The 18,677-nt window shown below is 40.0% G+C and overlaps 1 protein-coding gene and 1 pseudogene across 2 annotated transcripts in view; both read left to right on the top strand.

The window, feature by feature from the left end:
* Positions 1-18,677, top strand: part of ZC3H3 (zinc finger CCCH-type containing 3) — a 527,107-nt gene that overhangs the window by 81,074 nt on the left and 427,356 nt on the right. The gene's annotated exons all lie outside the window — the stretch shown is intronic.
* LOC141500064 (10 kDa heat shock protein, mitochondrial pseudogene) overlaps positions 798-18,677 on the top strand; it is a 62,558-nt pseudogene continuing 44,678 nt past the window's right edge.

Raw genomic sequence — 18,677 nt, 5'->3', positions numbered from 1 at the left:
GTGCCTGGTTTGGGGGTGCTTCCTGAGCTTTTAGGACACTCCCACAAGGGTCTCAGTGTGTGAGGCTCTGTCCTTCCTCCTGGTCTGTGAATGACCATAAGCTCTGCCATGGGGCCGAGGTGGGGGGCTGCTGTTCTGTGGGGGGGCCTAGACTTCTATCAGGATCTGAATGTGGTCAGAGCCCCAGAGTCCTGTTTTAGGGGCAGAGCACAAAGCTCTGCAGTCTCTCTCTCTTTTCACTCCCCTCCCTCAGCTCAATGGGCTCATGCCCTGGGGGCTCCTGCTTACTGGCTCCACCTGCTTCTGTTTCCTGGATCAAGGTGGATGCTGCTTGCTGTGTGCCCTGAGGGCTGGGCTCCATGTGCTTGCTCTGGCAGAGGTCCCCTGCTGTTCCCCCACTTTGTGCCTGGTGCTCCTCGGGGTGCAGCTCAGGAGACTCCCCTGCTGCTGTGAGCCGAGACCCCCAGCACCCTGGGGCTGCCTCCAGGAGGCTGAGGTTCTTTGGCTTTGGCGGGTCACCCCAGTGGCGGGCCGCCTCTCCAATCCCGGGGTTAGGGTTAGGGTTAGGGTTACCTTGAGTAGGAGAACTGCCCCACTGGGTCCCTTTGTGGATTCTTTCTCTTGAAAGTTTAGCCGGAGTCCCTAGCTGATGAATTCCATCAGAGAGCTCCCAAGTCTGGATCCCTTCCTGTCGCCATCTTGGCTCCGCGCCCCCCCCCCCCCCCCCCCCCCCCCCCCCCCCCCCCCCCCCCCCCCCCTCCCCCCCCCCCCCCCCCCCCCCCCCCCCCCCCCCCCCCCCCCCGTTTCTACATGAGTCCATGAGAGATTTTCTATATTTCTCTGAATTTGTCATGGTCATTGACTGTAACATTCTGTTACCTATATTCATTCCCACTCACCCCCACCCTTTTCAGGCAACCTCTTGTTGATGGACAATTTGCAGTTCTTTGCTACAACAAAAATGTTGACTGTAAGTATTTTTGCACATATATCTTTTCCCTCTCTGACTTGTTTGGAGTATCTGGTATTGCTGGGTTAAAGGTTATATACAATTAAGTAGCTTTTGAGGTATAGTCCTAAATTGTTTTCCAGAATGGCAAGGTCAATAAATTCATCTGGGTCTTTAAGAAAAAATTTAGGAACCAATAAACATAAACAGATATGAATGTTTTAGAAAACAAAAATATAAAAATGTTTGTGAGATGAGGTTTTTATTATGTATGGTTTCTTTAGAGGTACGTATTAAGTTTAGCACAATAGTACCCATATTGTCTTGCCTAACTTTTAATTGCTTATTTCTGAATTACCTTTTGCTCTTCCATATATTTAATTTTTTTTACTGTTTGCCTTTTCTTCATGTTGCTATGTATTCATTCCTACCTCCATATTCTTCCCCCTTCCTCAAATGTGCTTCTTTTTTAGCAGGTATTTATAGTCAAAGTAAAACTAATGACAAATTGACTAAAGCTAATGGGACTATAGGTTTCATTCTGTACCTCTATCACTTCTTTGCTAAGAAGTGGGAAACACAGGAATTATCATTAGTCTTTCAGAGTTGTAATCACCTATTGTATTGTTAATAATTTTTAAATTTTGGGGGGTTGTTTTTCTTTAGAGTGATAAGAGACTTTGTAATAACTTGTGCTCCACTTTACATCAATTCTTATTAGCCTTCCCAGGTTTCTCTGAATCAGTCTCTTTAACATTTCTTAAATTACATTTATTTACTAATTTGTTCAACTATTTCCCCATTTATGCCTCTTTTCACATGCTATAGTACCTGTATATAGCCTGTCAATAGTCAGTAAATGCTGTTGCATTTGTGAGGAGGGATGATTTACTAAGTATTCAGGTTGATGGGCAAGGTTTCCTAAAGGAACTACATCATGGGAGGATGGGATTTGAGTTATTTTATAAAGGATGTATGGGAAGGATTTGAATGGAAGGGAAAATGAAGTGGGAAAGCCATGCAGTTTCTCTCAAAGAACTCAGTTCCTTGCCACAGACTGCTCCATTTGTGTTCATCTAGACATTTGACAGCACTGTGTGCTTTATTACAAGGGACAGAATTTGGTGATTTTGGGTAGTGTGGTGACACCCACTCTACTCTTGGAAAGAAAAAAAATCAGAATATATTGGTAGTGATGGAAAATTGAGTCTTCGCTCATAGTCATTCATTAGCCACTGCTTTTTGAACATTTGTTGAGTTGAAGTTTGGCTTCCCTGGAATTTTTGTTGTAAAATAGGAATGAAACCAGATGTCTTTATTTAGGTGTTTATTATATTGAGTCTATGGGCTTCATGGCAATGTCCTAGGTTCTTTTACACTTTAAAAAAGATCATCCCTTTTGAGATGTAGCTATTTATGAAAACCTGATTCCCCAGTCTTTATGTATTTGTTAGAAATAGGAAATTTGAGCTCCTGGGTTCTGGTCTCTGATACTTTATTTATGTTAAGACAGTGCCCCTTTTGATGGGATAGTTGCCTTATTACATGAGATGATGTCTGGGTAGGTTGACTCTTTTAATTTAATAGTTTAGGGATCATTTAGTCTAACCACTTCTCCCCTTTATTTTACAAAGAAGGAAACTATATAAAGTAAATGACTTGCCTAAGAATACCTAGCCAGCAAATAGTGGATTTGAACCTAGGTGCTTTGATTATAAATGCAGTGAGTCTGTTTTCCATGATAGCATGCTGCCTCTCAAGCTTAACCTGAATCAACCCTTTTAATAATATTCAAAGTGTTTGGGCACTCAATGGATGACCCTTGAAACTCCTCAGAGTTCTCATTTCTCTCTCTTGCTTTTCAGAGTTCCTTCTCTTTTTTCATGTACTATTAATATTCAGTTTACTTGGATCCATAGAACTTGCATCAGAGGTATTCTGTTGTCAGCCATCCCAGGAGAGTTGTGCATTTCCAAGCTCAATGCCTCTTAACCCTTCAGGGAAGACAGATTAAGTAAAGCACTCCTCTCCTGACCTAGTTCTAGTCAGGAACTTGGAAGATTAATCCGGAAGTTTGCATCTCATGCTATTAGAGGGATTCAGAAACAGCTACAATCACACTTGACACTGGACCTGGAGACCCTGATATGTTGTGGCAGCTGAGTGAAAATTGCCAGTGCGAGCTTTTCTCTTCATCAAAATAGTGATAAAAATGGTTTCAAAGGTTTTTTGTTTTGTTTTGGTTTTGGTTTTTGAAAGGCAGTGAGGTTAAGTGATTTGTCCAAGGTCACACAGATAGGTAATTATTGTCTGAGGTCCAATGTGAACTCAGGTTTTCCTGACTCTGTCCACTGAGCTGCCTTACTGATCCTCAGAGTTTTCTAGTAATTAGGTCAAGTGGGAAATAATGACTGACATTGGCCCAGTAACTTTTAGAAACAAGAGGAATCTAAAAGTTTTAGCTTCTTAGGGGTTCAGTAAGTATCACAGCAAAGGGAAAGAAATATAAGTAGGAGCTTATTACCAATATAAATGCCCTATTTTGGATAAAATGCTTACTTTATATTAAAATAGTCCCATTAGGAATTATTGTGAATAGAAAGGTTCTGTTTCAGTATTAGTTATTGGATGAGATTACAAGAAATTTGTAACTTTATAATAGAAATTGTGGTTAATTCATGTACCTCTGTCTTAATATCAAGAGACTTGGAATTTGATCTAGGTTTGAGTCTGCCATCTGCCAGTATCTGTAAGGACAAGTCACTTAGCTTTTCTGAGCTTCAGTTTCCTTTTTTATAAATGATGAATAATAATTCTTGTGCTATCATTGTTAAAGGGCAGTTGTGATGATTAAATGGGAGAATGTATATGAAAATGCTCTGTAGCTGTAAAGTGCTATATAAAGTTAGGTAGTTGGAAAAGAGTTGTGAAAGAAGAGGTAAGAACCAACATCAGAAGCATAGAAAAAAGCATATTTTGAGGCTGCAGCCAAGATGGGGACAGGAGAAGAGCCTCTTTTAGGTGCTTACTCTCTATAATATTTCAAAACTCATAAAATGATGACTAACAAAATTTTCAAGAATCAGAACCCACAGAAAGATCCAGTGAGTCAGTTCTCCAGACCAAGGTAACCTGGAAAATAGTGGAAAGGCTCTGCTCCATGGAGTTGGAGGGGCAGCTGCCAGAGCAAAGGAACTTCAGCCTCCCAGAGGCAGCTCCAGGGTGCCTAGGAACCCCAGCTCATGACAGCAGGGTAGTTTCCTGACCTACACCCCTAGGAGCACCAGGCACAACTTGGAAGATGTGGGTTGGGGGAGGAACCTCTGCCAGAGCAGAGCCCTGAAGCCCAGCCCTCAGGGCACTCAACAGCTTGGCCATGGCAGCCCAGATCCAGGAAACAGAAGCAAGCCAAGCCAGTAAGCAAGAGCCCCCAGGCAAAGGAGCCTTGAGTACTCAGCCTAGGTAGGGATGTTGAGAGAGACTTCTAAGGTCTGTCCTCTGAACCTGGAATAGGACTCTGACCCTATTCAGATCCTGATCTGGTCTAGGCCTCCCATAAAATAGCAGGGCTACACCCCCCCCAACCTTAGGCCCATGGCAGAGGGGTACACTTGTGGTCATTCACAGACCAGGAGGGAAGACAGAGCTTCACACACTGAGATCTTTGTGGGTGGGTATCCCAATAATACTGAAAAGCTCAGGAAGCACCCCAAAACCAGGCACAGGCTGGGGAAAAGAGTAAACAGACAAAAAAGAGGAACGCCATTGAGAAATACATTGTCTATGATCCCAAGAAGGATCAAAATTCTCATTCTGAAGATGAGGTAGTACAAGCTTCTGCATCTAAAGTTTCCAAGAAAAACGGAAATTTGGCTCAGGCTATGACAGAGCTCAAAAAAGATTTTGAAAATTAAGTAAGGGAGATAGAAGAAAAATTGGGAAAAGAAATTAGAGAGATGCAGGAAAACATGAAAAAGAAGTCAGCAGCTTAGTCAAGGAGATCCAAAAAAATGCTGAAGAAAATAGCACATTAAAAACCAGCATAGGTCAAATGGATAAAACAGTTCAAAAAGTTTTTGAGGAGGAGAAGAATGCTTTAAAAAGAAGAATTGGCCAGATGGAAAAGGAGATAAGAAAGCTCTCTGAGGAAAACAAATCCTTCAGCTGTAGAATGCAGCTAAAGGAAGCTGTTGACTTAACGAGAAGTCAAGACAGTACTTCAAAGAATGAAAAATTAGAAAAAAATGTGAAACATCTCATTGAAAAAACAACTGATCTGGAAAACAGATCTAGGAAAGATAATTTAAAAATTATTGGGATACCTGAAAGTCATGATCAGGAAAAGAGCCTTGTTACCATTTTTAAAGAATTACTACAGGAAAATTGCCCTGATATCCTACAAGCAGAGGGCAAAATAGAAATAGAGAGAATCCACTGATCTCCCCCAGAAAGAGATCCAAAAAAACAACCCCCAGGAATATTATAGCCAAGTTCCAGAACTCCCAAGTCAAAGAGAAAATATTACAAGCAGCCAGAAGAACACAATTCAAATATCATGGAACTGCAGTCAGAATCACACAGGACTTAGCAGTAACTACGTTAAGGACTCATAGGGCTTGGAATATAATGTTCCGGAAGGCAAAAGAGCTTGAAATGGAACCGAGAATCAACTACCCAGCAAAACTGAATGTCTTCTTCCAGGGGAAAAGATGGACTTTGAATGAACCAGGGAAATTTCAAATGTTCCTGTTAAAATGACCAGAGCTGAACAGAAAGTTTGATCTTCAAATACAGGACTCAGGTGAAGCATAGAGAGTCGAGGAGAAGGGTAAAATTTGAGGGGCTTGATGATGATGAACTGCATGTGTTCCTGCATAGAAAAATGACTCTGATAATATTCGTAAGAAATTTCTTGTTTAATAGAGCAGGTAGAAGGAGCTTTTATAGATGAAGCAGAGGAGAGAGCTGAATTTGAAGATATAATATATTGTAAAAATGGAATCAGTAGCTAAAAGGGAAATGTACTGGGAGTAAGAGAAAGGAGAGGTAGAATAGGCTAAGATATTTCATATAATAAGATTTTTTTATTACAATGAGCTATTGCGATGATATGGAAGGGTGGAAGGCAAGGTGGAATGAGGGAACCTTCACTCTCATCAGAGGTGGCTAGGAGAGGAAACAGCATATATACTCAATGGGGTATAGACATCTGGAGTAAGAAGGAAAGAAGGGGGACAGTGGGAAGGGGGGGGGTGTGAGTAATGGAGGAGAGGGTAGACCATGGGGAAGAATGGTCAGGTATAACACATTTTATTTTTTGCTTCTTGCAAGGGGCTGGGATTGGATGGTCTGTCTGGGACCAAAGGGCCAGGTGGTTTCTGGACCTTAGGGGTGGTATGTGGGCTTGGGGCCTCTTGCCCCCAGGGCCATTGATCAGTCTGCTGAGCCACTCAGCTACCCTACAGCACATTTAAGAAGAAGGACAGAGTGAAAGGAGAGAGAAAATATAGTATATGGTAATGGAGAAGTGTGAATGGAGGGTGTTGCAATCAGCAATGGCAAACAGTAGAAAAATGTGGAAGTAGCTTTTGTGATGAACTTATAAAGAATGTGATCCACTCGGGACAGAGCTGGAGGTGTTGGAACACAGACTGAATCACATTTTTTAATCATCATCATTGTTATTATTATTATTACTATCATTATTATTTGCAGGGCAATAGGGTTGGGGTGGCTTTCTCAGGGTCATACAACTGGGTGATTGTTGGGTTTCTGGTGCCAGGTTTGAGTTTGGGTGCTCCTGGCTCCAGGGCTGGTGCTGTGTCCACTGTGCCACCTAGCTGCCCCACTTAGCTGCCCCATTATTATTTTTATTTTAATTTTAAATTTTTTCCTCTTTATTGCTCATGAGGGTCTATATTTGGGGGGGCAGAGGGGGTATTATGTTTACTCTTAAACAAGAATATTTTAGTAATGTATAAAAAAGTATCATTTGTACAAAAATAAAATAATAATAAAATATTATTTTAAAAAAGAAAATGTACATTTTTATTGACAAATTTTGTTATGACATCATTTTGTTCCCAAGCATAGTCTTCCTTTTCTTTTTAACCTTTTTTCTTTTTCTTTTTTTGGGGGGGGGGGTTTGCAAGGCAAATGGGATTAAGTGGCTTGCCCAAGGCCCCACAGCTAGGTAATTATTATATGTCCTAGGCCGGATTTGAACTCAGGTACTCCTGACTCCCGGGCCAGTGCTCTATCTATTACACCACCTAGCCACCTCCTGGAGTCAGGAGGACCTGACTTCAGGCTCCTTTCTTTTTAACCAAAAAAGGAGGTGGTTAGTTCAGCTAATCTAACTGATATATTGAAGAAGTTTGCAAGTGTTGTCACCCATCATCTCTGTCTGCCCTTGCGCCTTCCTTATTTGAGATCGTCATCTTGTCTCCTTACCTTATTTCTCTCCCCCCCCCCCCAGTCCATCCTTCACATAGCTGCCAAAATAGCCCTTCTCATCATGTACACATCTGAAACCTGGCATGGAGGAAAAATGCCAGATTTTGAATCAAAGGATTTGGGTTCAAATTTTTGGATTTGAAGATTAAATTAGAAGACTTCTTTTATACTTTTTAACTCTAAATTTTTGATCTTCTTTTACCTCTCTGCTCAAAGATCTTCCTTATTTAAAAGATAAAATACAAATTTCTTAGCGTATCATTTAGTAACTCTAAACAAGCTTGCCCCAGCTTATTTTTCTTTTCTTTTTTAAAATTTTATTTACTTAAGTCAGTGGTGTTAAGGATGACTTGTCTAAGGGGGCAGCTAGGCAATTATTAAGTATCTGAGTCCAGAGTTGAACTCAGGTCCTCCTGACTCCAGGGCCAGTGCTTTATTCACTGCTCCACCTAGCTGCCCCAGCCTATTTTTCTTTAGCTTCATTTCACTCTCTTCTCCAAACTTCAGGTAAAATATGCTATTAACTGTTCCCTAAGTAAAGACAAAGTTATTCTGTTTTCCCTTTCTTGCTTGTATATTTGCAATTTATGGATCTCTTCTTGCCTTGAATGGATTTCCTTTTCTTTCTTCAATGTCTATCTCCTTTGTTTTTTTTCCCTTTGCTTTTATCTTATTCTACCTTATATCCTGCTTTTTTTTTGGTCAATATTTGTAATTATCTCTATTAGATTGTAAATTCTTTGAAGGCAAGGACTATGGGTTTTAAATTTTATGGTTGGTTGGTTCTTGTCCTTTGTTATTGAAGAAAACCAAAATGATACCACTATGTTTGAGAAAAATTAGTGTGTTTGACTGTGACTGACCAGCCTAATAGGAGCTTGGAATGGATTTTTACCACAGGTTCAGCACCAATAGTCCATGTGAACACTTGGGATGGGTTTTCTATACTTATGGATGTCATGTTTCCTTTGAGCTGCTTCCTCATTGAGTGCAGGACCCTCACTGATTGAGGGCATGCCATGTTGGATGGTCCTGTGCCAGTGTCTCCCAAACTGTACAGTCAAGTTCTTCAGTGAGACCTTCAGGATGTCTTGGTATTGCTTCTTCTGACCCCCTTGTAAGCACTTGCTCTGTTTGAGTTTTCCATAAAATAGTCTTTTTGGCAAGCCTATGTCTAGCATTCATTTTAACAATTTGTCCAGCCCATCGTAGTTGCACTCTCTCTCTAGTAATGTTGGAATGCTAGGCAGTTTAACTAGAGAAAGGACCTCAGTCTGGTGTCTTCTACTGTCAGGCGATCTTTAGAATCTTCCTAAGAGAATTTAAATGGAAGAGACTCAGTTTCTTGACATGGTGCTATTAGACTGTCTAGATTTCATAGAATATAGCAGTGAAGTCAGCACAACAACTCAGAAGACCTTCAGTTTGGTAGGCACTATAATACCTCTGCTCTGCCATATTTTATTTTGGAACCTCCCAAATGCTGAACTAATACTGGAGTCGGGAGGACCTGAGTTCAAATCCAGCCTCAGACACTTAATAATTATCTAGCTGTCTGACCTTGGGCAAGTCACTTAACCCTATTTGCCTTCCCAAAACCTAAAAAAAAAAACCCCAAACAAACAAAAAAACACTCTGGAGCATACATTGAGTTTGGGTTTGGGAAACAACATTTAAGAGCTTCCAGGCAGATCCAAGTATTCATACTGAGGGATTAGGAAACAGCAAAGAAATCCAGAAAGGTCTTTTTGTAATCTGTTTCTAGCACTCCCTCACACTGTTGTGGTTTATTTGGGAACCCATGACTAGCTAAGCAAATGAATTCATTGAGATCTTCCTCAAACGTTTGGAAGCTAAAAGGAACCTGAGCTGGGAAGATATAAGGAACATCAATCAGCTGCCCTGACTCTATAGACTATTAGTTCCTTTGGGGACTTTATCCTTTTACCCTGGGGTCATCCCTCTACCCCATTAAGTCTTCTGCAGGAGAAAGCCTCAAATGGACAGAATGAGGATTGCACAGCATTCCACAGTTTGAGAGCTGAGAGAGACTTAAGTGGTTATTTAATCCAGTCTATATCTGAATAGGAATCTTTTCTAAAATAACTGCACCTACCTCCTGCTTGAAGACATTTGTAATGGGAAATCAACTACTTGGTGTTAAACATTTGTAATTGCCAGGGAGTCTTCCCTAACCTGGAGTCAACAATTTCATCTCTTCTAACTTTTATCCATTGATTTTATTTGTGTCCTCTAAGGCCAGCCGGTAAACATATTACATTTTTTTTCAGCTAATCTTTAAATGGCAAGGTTTCCATGTTTCTTATGCTGATTGCCCTCGTCTGATCCTGCTCTTATCCATGTAGTTTTTCTAGATGTGTGAATTTTAAGAATATGAGGATCTGAGGATCTCAGTTGTTGTGTACTAGGAAAAAAAACCCTTATTGGTCAATTCCTGGAATGTGGTCACTTCATTCTAATCACTGTAAGCAAATGAGGAGTTTGTTTCTTATTGCATTTGGTTGAGTCGAACTCTGAGCCTTGGGATATTCTGTTCATTCCTTGGTATTTTCTCATGCTTCAAACACTGACAGGTGGGGCCTATCTGGGGTAAAAGGGGAAGGGCAACATGACAGAACCAGGAGAATGATGTTTTCAATCATTCAGCACCTCAAAATTGGTTCACATGCTTTATAGCTCACCTATCTTCTTGTTTAGGGGAGTTATTCTTTACTGGAATCAACTTTGCCTCAGAGAAAAATGTTCTGTGCCACCCAGGCAGAGGCAGGGGCCTAAGCTGAAACTGGTGCCTGGGAAAAGGACGTCTGCTTTCTTCCCTGGAGCATGTGGGGAGCTGAACCTGGTTTTTTTCGCTTGATTATCCCAGAGAAGGAACATAATTAGAAGATGAAAACTAAGTCCCAGTTAATAGTATATGACTAATCTGTGATTAATCTTTATAATATTCTGTCGAAGAAAGAAGAGAATTTGGGTTCTCTCACTGTTTTTTAATAACTACTATTTATATAGTACCTCAAGGTTTATGAAATCACTTGAAGCTGTGGCTACCTTGATATATGTGGTGCAAATATTATCTATTATAAGGATCAGAGACCTGAGGCAAAAGAGGTTAAGTGATTTTGTCAGGATCACACAGCAAGTTTCAGAATTGGCATTTGAACTTTGGTTTTCTGGTTATTGGCCCCTTGTTTTGTTAGTACTTGTGCCTGCCAAACCCTGATCTTGGATTAATCCCACCATTTGTCTCTTTCACTCCCGCTGATGTGCTGCTGAATGGAGCTGGAGGATGTCATATAACCAGTCTGAATGGATCCTATACAAATTGATGTTTTATCTAAACTGCATCTTCATAGTGACATGGCATTCTTTTTGTGCCCCCATTCCATATCCCACTCTCCAAGAAAGCTCTCTTTTCTTCACAAATCTCATTCCTTTTTCCTTTCCTGGATCTTGCTTATTTGCTTACCATTATCTATTAGGGTAAAAGGTCATTTTATATTTGAATCAGGATATTGTATATCTCAAATGTCAGACATTTTATCAAAGATTTGCCACAAAGATTCTTTTCTTCAGATTACTATTTCCCTTATAATTTAGCTGCATAGTTTTGTACAAAAATTTCTCAGTTTTATGCAGTCAAAATTGTCTCTTAATTTCTGATCTCTATACTTTGTCTGGTTAAGAGCCCTTGCCTGTGAAAGACATTTTTTTCCTTTTCCCCTCTACTTTGTTGATGATGTGAGTGACCTTTTAGATGTATCTAGATTATTTTTGTGTTGGTAGCCTATTATTGTTTCTGGTGTGATTTATTGAGAAAATAGAAAGCATTCAATTCTAACTCCTCTCCCCTTCTCTTCATCTTTAAATCTCTTGACATTATCCCCAACTCTCTCTTCCATTGCTCCAGTTTCTGATAATGAAATATCTATTTCCCTTACAAGCCAATCCCTCTATATTATGCCCTTCATCCTATCTAAAAACCTCTGGTTTTTAGTCTCTCACTATCCAGTGATACTTTAATATGTATCCAAGTCTCCCTCATCCCTAACATCTGTACTTGTTTCTACTATCTCCACAAAATATTATCCCCTCTTCTCAGCCAGATTTCTCCTAGACTCCTTCCTTTTCTCATACTCACACCTTAACTTGGTTTTTAACTTGAGCTCTCAACTAAAGCTGCTTTCTCTAAAAATAACCAGTGATTTCTTCATTACCAGATCTGATGATGGACTTTTCTCAGTCCTCATTTCTTTAATGTCTTTGCTTCATTTGACCTGGTTTACTTTTTGTAAATTCTCTCTTCTTTGAGTTTTTGTGACACTGACCCTTCTTAATTGTTCTCCCTGTGTCTGATCATTCCTTCAAAATTTCTTTACTAGCTTATATCATGTCCCCTTACAATGAAATGTTCCTCAGAGCTCCATCCTGAGCCTTATTCTCTTCTTTCTACCTTCCCTTGGTGATTTTCTTTTTAGCTCTATGGGTTTTAGTTATCATCTCTATGCTGATTCCACATTTATCCACAGATCAGGCACCAGCCTGCTTCCTATGTTCCAGTCTCACATTACCAAGCTGCCTAATGGTCAATTTCCAAATTGCACATCTCAAAGACTTCTCAAACTTAACATGTCCCAAACATGTTCCTTCCCCTCTTTCGAATTTCTCTTTTTCTCTTGAGAGCATTATCATTCTTCCATTCTCTGAAGAGGCTTACAACATGGTCATTACCATCAACTCTTTGCCCCTCCTCACCTCATATGTACAGTTAGATGCTTGATCAGTATTTACATAGTCACCCTTTGATGAGACCCTCATCACCTCTCAGCTGGTTTATTGCAGTGGTCTCCTAACCTTCCCTACTTCAGTCATCTTCTCCCATCCAATCTATCATTTTCACCATTATCAACTTGATTTTCCTTAATCATAGGGCTGACTTTTTTTTGTCACTCTTACCATATTTCAGGGCAAATATAAACTCCCATTTGATTTTTAAAAAATATGTATTTATTGATGGCTTTTACTTCTTGCAAAGTTATCTCAAGTATTCCTTCCTCTTCTCTTTCCAAAAGTCATGCCATAGAATTTAAGAGAGGGAAAAAAATCACCACAAATTGCCAGTACATTGGAAAAATCCAAAAATCTTGTGCAGTGTGTAATACCTGTGGACCTCCCACTTCCCTGGTCTGAGTTTTAAAACCTTTCATAATTCGACACTAACATACCTATTCTAGTCTTTGTGTTTTGCAAACTGACCTTATTGCTGTTCCTTGCACAGGATACTCCATCTCTTGTCTGACTTTGCACTGGCTGTCCCCAGTGCCTAAAATACATTTCCTTTTCTCCTCTGCCTTCCTTTATGACTTGACTCCTTTCTCTAGTTCTAGTGAACTTTTTTCCATACGCTATCTTCTATTTCTTTTAACTATCTAAATCTTGTCTTTTTGCAAGGATTATTTATTTTTTTAATATTTAAAATAAATTTATTTATTTATGTTTGATTTATTCAATTTTTCCCCAAATTTCACTTCCCTCCCCCCACTCCCCACAGAAGGCAATCTGTTCGTCTTTACATTGTTTCCATGCTATACAGTGATCTAAATTTAATGTGCTGAGAGAGAAATAATATCCTTAAGGAAAAAAGGTATAAGAGATAATAGTCTGTGATCTTTGTTCAAACTCCACAATTCTTTCTCTGGATACAGTTGGTATTCTTCATCACAGGTACTCCATAATTATCCCTAATTGTTGCACTTACGAAATGAGCAAGTCCATTAAGATTGATCATCACTCCCATGTTGCTGTTAAGGTGTACAATGTTCTTCTGGTTCTGCATATCTCACTCAGCATCAGTTCATGCAAATCCCTCCAGGCTTCCCTGAAATCTCATCCTTCCTGGTTTCTAATAGAACAATAGTGTTCCATAATGTACATATACCACAATTTGTTCAGCCATTCTCCAATTGATGGACAATACACTCAATTTCCAATTTTTTGCTACCACAAATAGAGCTGCTATGAATATTTTTGTACAAGTTATTTTTTTTTTACCCTTTTTCATGATCTCTTCAGGGTATAGACCCAGTAGTGGATCAAAGGGTATGCACATTTTTATTGCCCTTTAGGCATAATTCCAAATTGCTCTCAGAAAGGCTGGATGAGTTCACAGCTCCATCATCAGTGCATTAGTGTCCCAGATTTCCCACAACTCTTCCAACATTGATCATTGTCCTTTCTGGTCATATTGGCCAGTCTGAGAGGTATGAGGTGGTACCTCAGAGATGCTTAAATTTGCATTTCTCTAGTAAGTAATGATTTAGAGCAGTTTTTCATATGATTGTGGATAACTTTGATTTCCTCAACTGTAAATTGCCTTTGCATATCCTTTGACCATTTGTCATTTGGGGAATGGGTAAGGATTATTTCTTTTTTGTTTTTATATCCCCAAATACTCCACACATAGTAGATGCCTAATGATTTCTTGATTTCTTGACTTCATTTCTTCTATTGCTCTTCTTAAAGATACTGTTTTTGGGGCAGCTAGGTGGCACAGTAGATAGAGCATCAGCCCTGGAGTCAGGAGTGCCTGAATTCAAATCCGGCCTCAGACACTTAATAATTACCTAGATGTGTGGCCTTGGGCAAGCCATTTAACCCCATTGCCTAGCAAGAAAAAAATCCTATAAAAATATACTGTTTTGCTTTATGACATGTCCTACTTCCCTACACTTTTATTGGACTCTGAAGTGAGCTATTTGTTTGTAATGATTGAACACAAGTGCTACCTATCCATTCCTGCCTACTACACATAGAATTTACCTCAATTTAATTATCTGGTCCAGTACTCTTATACAGAGGAAGAAACAGACATAGAGAAGGAGTTTGAATTGCCTAAGAGCATGCTAGGAATCTACTTTTATGCTCTTTCCATATAATACTATACTCTGGTATAGTGGTAGAAGTGGTCCTTGCATCTATAAAGGGCTTTGAATAGAAAAAACTGAAAATTTTGTATTTCTTCCTGGAGGCAATAGGAAGCCACTGAAGCTTATTTGGTAGGGAGGTGACATAATCTGACCTGTGCTTTAGGAAAATCACTTGGGTGACTGAATGGTAGAGGGACTAGAAAGGGGAGACAGGCCAACCCACCAGTAGGCTGTTGTCTAGCCATGCACCAGAGAAGTGGCAGTGTCAAGAGGAGAGAAGAGAGCATATATTTGAGATTTTGAAATGAGAAAGCAATAGGCCTTGGCAACAGCTTGGATATGAGGGAATAAGAGATAGTGAGGAATTGATGACTTCTAGGGTGTGAGCTAAAAGGCCTAGAAGGATAATGTTTTCCTCTACATTTGTGGTATTAGGGAAGGCAGGGAGAGAGGAAAGTTTTTTGTTGTTGTTTTATTTTTATTTAAAGTAATGGGGTTAAGTGACTTGCCCAAGGTCTCACAGCTAGGTAATGATTAAGTGTCTGAGGCCGAATTTGAATTCAGGCCCTCCTGACTCCAGGGCTGGTGCTCTCCACTGCATGACTGAGCTTTCCTGAAGGAAGGAAGTTTTAAGGGGAAAGATAATGATTTCCATTTTGGGTATATTGAGTTTAAGATGTCCACTGAGCATCCCAGTTGGAGATACTTGAAAGGCAATTGAAGATGTGAGTTTGGATGTTAGCAGAGAGATAACACAGAATAGGAAGATTTGGAGATCATCAGCATAATGATAGTAAATGAATCTGTGGTAGCTGATGATGTCACCAAGTGAAGTGGTATATAGAGAGGAGGGCCAAGAACAGAATCTTGAGAGACTCCTACAGTTAGAGAACATGATCTAGAAGATGATCCAACAAAGAAGACTGAGAAGGAGTGATCAGATAGGTAAGAGGAGAATCAGGAGAGAAGGATATCCTGAAAACCTAGAGAGAAGAGAATTTGGAGGAAGGACTGGATAACAGTAGGTTGCAAAGGCTATGAGAAGGATACGGAGAATGAGTATTGAGAAAAGGCTATTGCCTGTGGGGTAAAGAATATCCCCAAATTGGAATGGCTTGCCTGGGACATTGGGAGCAGGGACCCACCCACTCTCTGTAGGGCATCAAGTGAAAGCCAGCTGACCACTTGTCAGGAATGCTGAAGATGAGTTTGACCAGCCACAGGCCTCATCAGACAGACAAATGTCCTATTTTAAGGATCATTAGACTGATAGTTCAACACAAAACAGTGGATTGAGTTAGACCTGGATTTAGAAGTATTTCTTGTTTAGACCATTCACTGACTCTGAAATGATGGACAAGTCACTTTTCTCCTTTAATCTTAGTTTTCCTCTTACTCCCAAAGGGTAACAAAAATATCCAGCAATACCACTACTAGGTCTGTACCCTGAAGAGATTATGAAAAAGGCTAAAAACATCACTTGTACAAAAATATTCATAGCAGCCCTGTTTGTGGTGGCAAAGAATTGGAAATCAAATTAATGTCCTTCAATTGGGGAATGGCTTAGCAAACTATATATGTATGTCATGGAACACTCTTATTCTATTAGAAACCAGGAGGGGTGGCAATTCAGGAAATCATGGAAGGACTTGCATGAACTGATGCTGAGTAAGATAAGCAGAACCAGAAGAACATTGTACACCCCTAACAGCAACATGGGGGTGATGACCAATCTTGATGGACTTGCTCATTCCATCAGTGCAACAATCAGGTACAATTTGGGACTGTCTGCAATGGAGAATACCATCTGTATCCAGAGAAAGAATTGTGGAGTTTGAACAAAGACCTTCAACTTGGGGGGGGGGGGTAAATGATCTTATTATGTAATTTTGCTGTCTCTTATACTTTATTTTTCTTCCTTAAGGATATGATTTCTCTCTTGTCACATTCAACTTAGATCAATCTATACTGTGGAAACAATGTAAATACCAACAGACTGACATCTGGGGTGGGAGGGAAGGAAGATTGGGGGGAAAATTATAAAACTCAAATAAAATCTTAAAGAGAAAAGGCTATTGGATTTGGCAAATAAAAGAAACCTTAGAGACAGCAGTTTTGATAAAATGGTAAGGTTGGAAGTCAGCTTGTAAGGGGTTTAAAAGAAGAGGAGGAGAGAGGAAGTGGAGGCACTTACTGCAGATGAACCTTTTCAAGGATGCAAAGAATCATATAGGATAATATATAATGATAGCAGGATAAAAACATCAAGTATAAGTGGTTTTTTTATGAGGATACAGAGAAAACAGAGCAAGAGGTTAAAAATCCAATGTTATGTTTGCATCAGAGGATGTCATAATTATTGAACAAAGAGGGTGGTACACTTGTAGGTGATGGCAAGGAAAAAGGGAATGATCCTTTAAAAAAAATTTTTTCCCCTAAGGTGGGAATAGCTCATGGGAGATAAGGAGGTTGAGGAACTGAGTGGCTAGGACATTTGGGATAGAGTCAGTATATATGCTGGGAGGACAGCTTTTGGGTAGGAGAGAATATTATGAATGAGGTACTTGAATTCATTGATCAAGGAAGGCGACTGATCTAGGGGATCAGCAGCTACCAGGATTTTGATTGAGTGCTACATAAGATTTGCATGAATCTCAAAGGAATAGAGTTTACAGAGTAATGAAAAAGGGAGAACCTGAGACAGGAGTATTCCTGGAAGAGTGAAGAGCATTCCAACTACCCCATCTTGACCAGTGAGCTGAGTAGAATGAGTGAAGGGGCAGCTAATACTGGAAAAGGTAGCCAGTGAACTTGTACCATTAGGGGAAGCCAAGTTCAGTAAATAGCTAGTAGATGGAAAGAGTGGGAATGAAAAAGATTTAAGATGAAGAGAAGTTTATTGCCAATGGAACAATCATTCCAGAGGGCAGAATGGAGGGACTGGTTGGAGTTAGATTTGAAATTCTCGAATGGGGATAGGAATGAGGACTTGGATGGTAGGCATGATATAAAATGGAGTTTATGTGATCTCCAGGAGTTCAGAGTAACTGGGATGTAAAATATGACTAGATGTGAGAATCTTCCCCAATAAATGGAAGGTACCATTCCTTTGCCCTTGAAAAGGAGATGTGTTAACAGGCAATCACAGCATCACAAGACTCATAGGAAACCCAGATTTATTGCAAGACAAATAAATGAATGCATGGAGAACTTAAGGAGTTCACAGTCCTTACAGATGTTTATGTATTTAAGACAATACACCAAAAGGAGGAGTATGAAACAAGGGGGGACATGGCATGGGAGGGGAAAGTTCAGTAACTTCTCCTGAGGGGGAGGAACATAGCCATGGCAAAAGCCAAATTTAACAATTTAAACAGCAGGTGGGGGACCTGAAGTCAAAAGGGTGGCCTATTCTTTATATTGGAGTTTCTCCCCATCCCTATTGGGAGATTGGGCTGGCAGTTGGGGTGGCATAGATAGAAGTGGTTATTTTGGGATAAATAGAAGACCCTGCCCCTTGCAATTTTCCCTCCGGGGATATGTATCCAGCAGTAGATGTTAGACTTAAAATGCCAGTTCAGGGTCTGAGGTCTTCTTACTTGACAAGGCTGGCTTTGAGACCTTATCAGGAAGTAGTAAACTCTATGTGTACAGGGATAAGTAAGTTCTTTAGGGCATAGATGGAGGATGTTCGGCCTGGCCCCTTGCAACCATTTTTTGATATTTCTAAAGGTTAGAAGTTTTTCTTATGTGGGGGGGAAAGTATTCCTGGAACACTGAACTGACCCAGAGCTCCCTTCTCTCCATTCTTGCCTCCTAAGACATTGTGGCCAATAAAATCATAGAAACCAAACAAATAAACCAAAAAACAAGAGACATGTATATGTCTCTTAGTCCCATCTTCTTTGTGTGCGTTTTAGTGACAGGGCAAACTTTTTGGAAGGTAGTAGAACTAAATATTGAAAAGTGATCTGGATTTGGATGAGAGGGAAAGAGTGTACAAGGTTATTCTCAGAAGACTGGGCAGAATTTTTCATTGGCTTCCTAGGGTTCTTCTCTTGGCCAGAAGAACTACATTTTCTCTATGGAATGATCATTCAAAGTCTTTTTCTCTGTAGCCACCCTTCAAAAAAGCCAAGCTTCCTTATGGTGATAGTAGACCCTTTTAAGAGAGATGAAGACAAGTCTGCAGCTACATGAAGCAGGCAGGACTACTCTTTTTCTAAGATGTGTGTGTGTTAAGTAGCAATTGCTGAGAAAGAGATACATGATTTTTGCATTATGTTGATTCATTCATTGAGGAGTTACACTACCTTTTGAGCATCCTG

This window comes from Macrotis lagotis, chromosome X (genome assembly GCF_037893015.1).
Source record: "Macrotis lagotis isolate mMagLag1 chromosome X, bilby.v1.9.chrom.fasta, whole genome shotgun sequence".
Lineage (NCBI taxonomy): Eukaryota > Metazoa > Chordata > Mammalia > Peramelemorphia > Peramelidae > Macrotis > Macrotis lagotis.
Note: the sequence above shows the minus strand (reverse complement) of the source record. Positions and strands in the feature narration are given on the sequence as shown.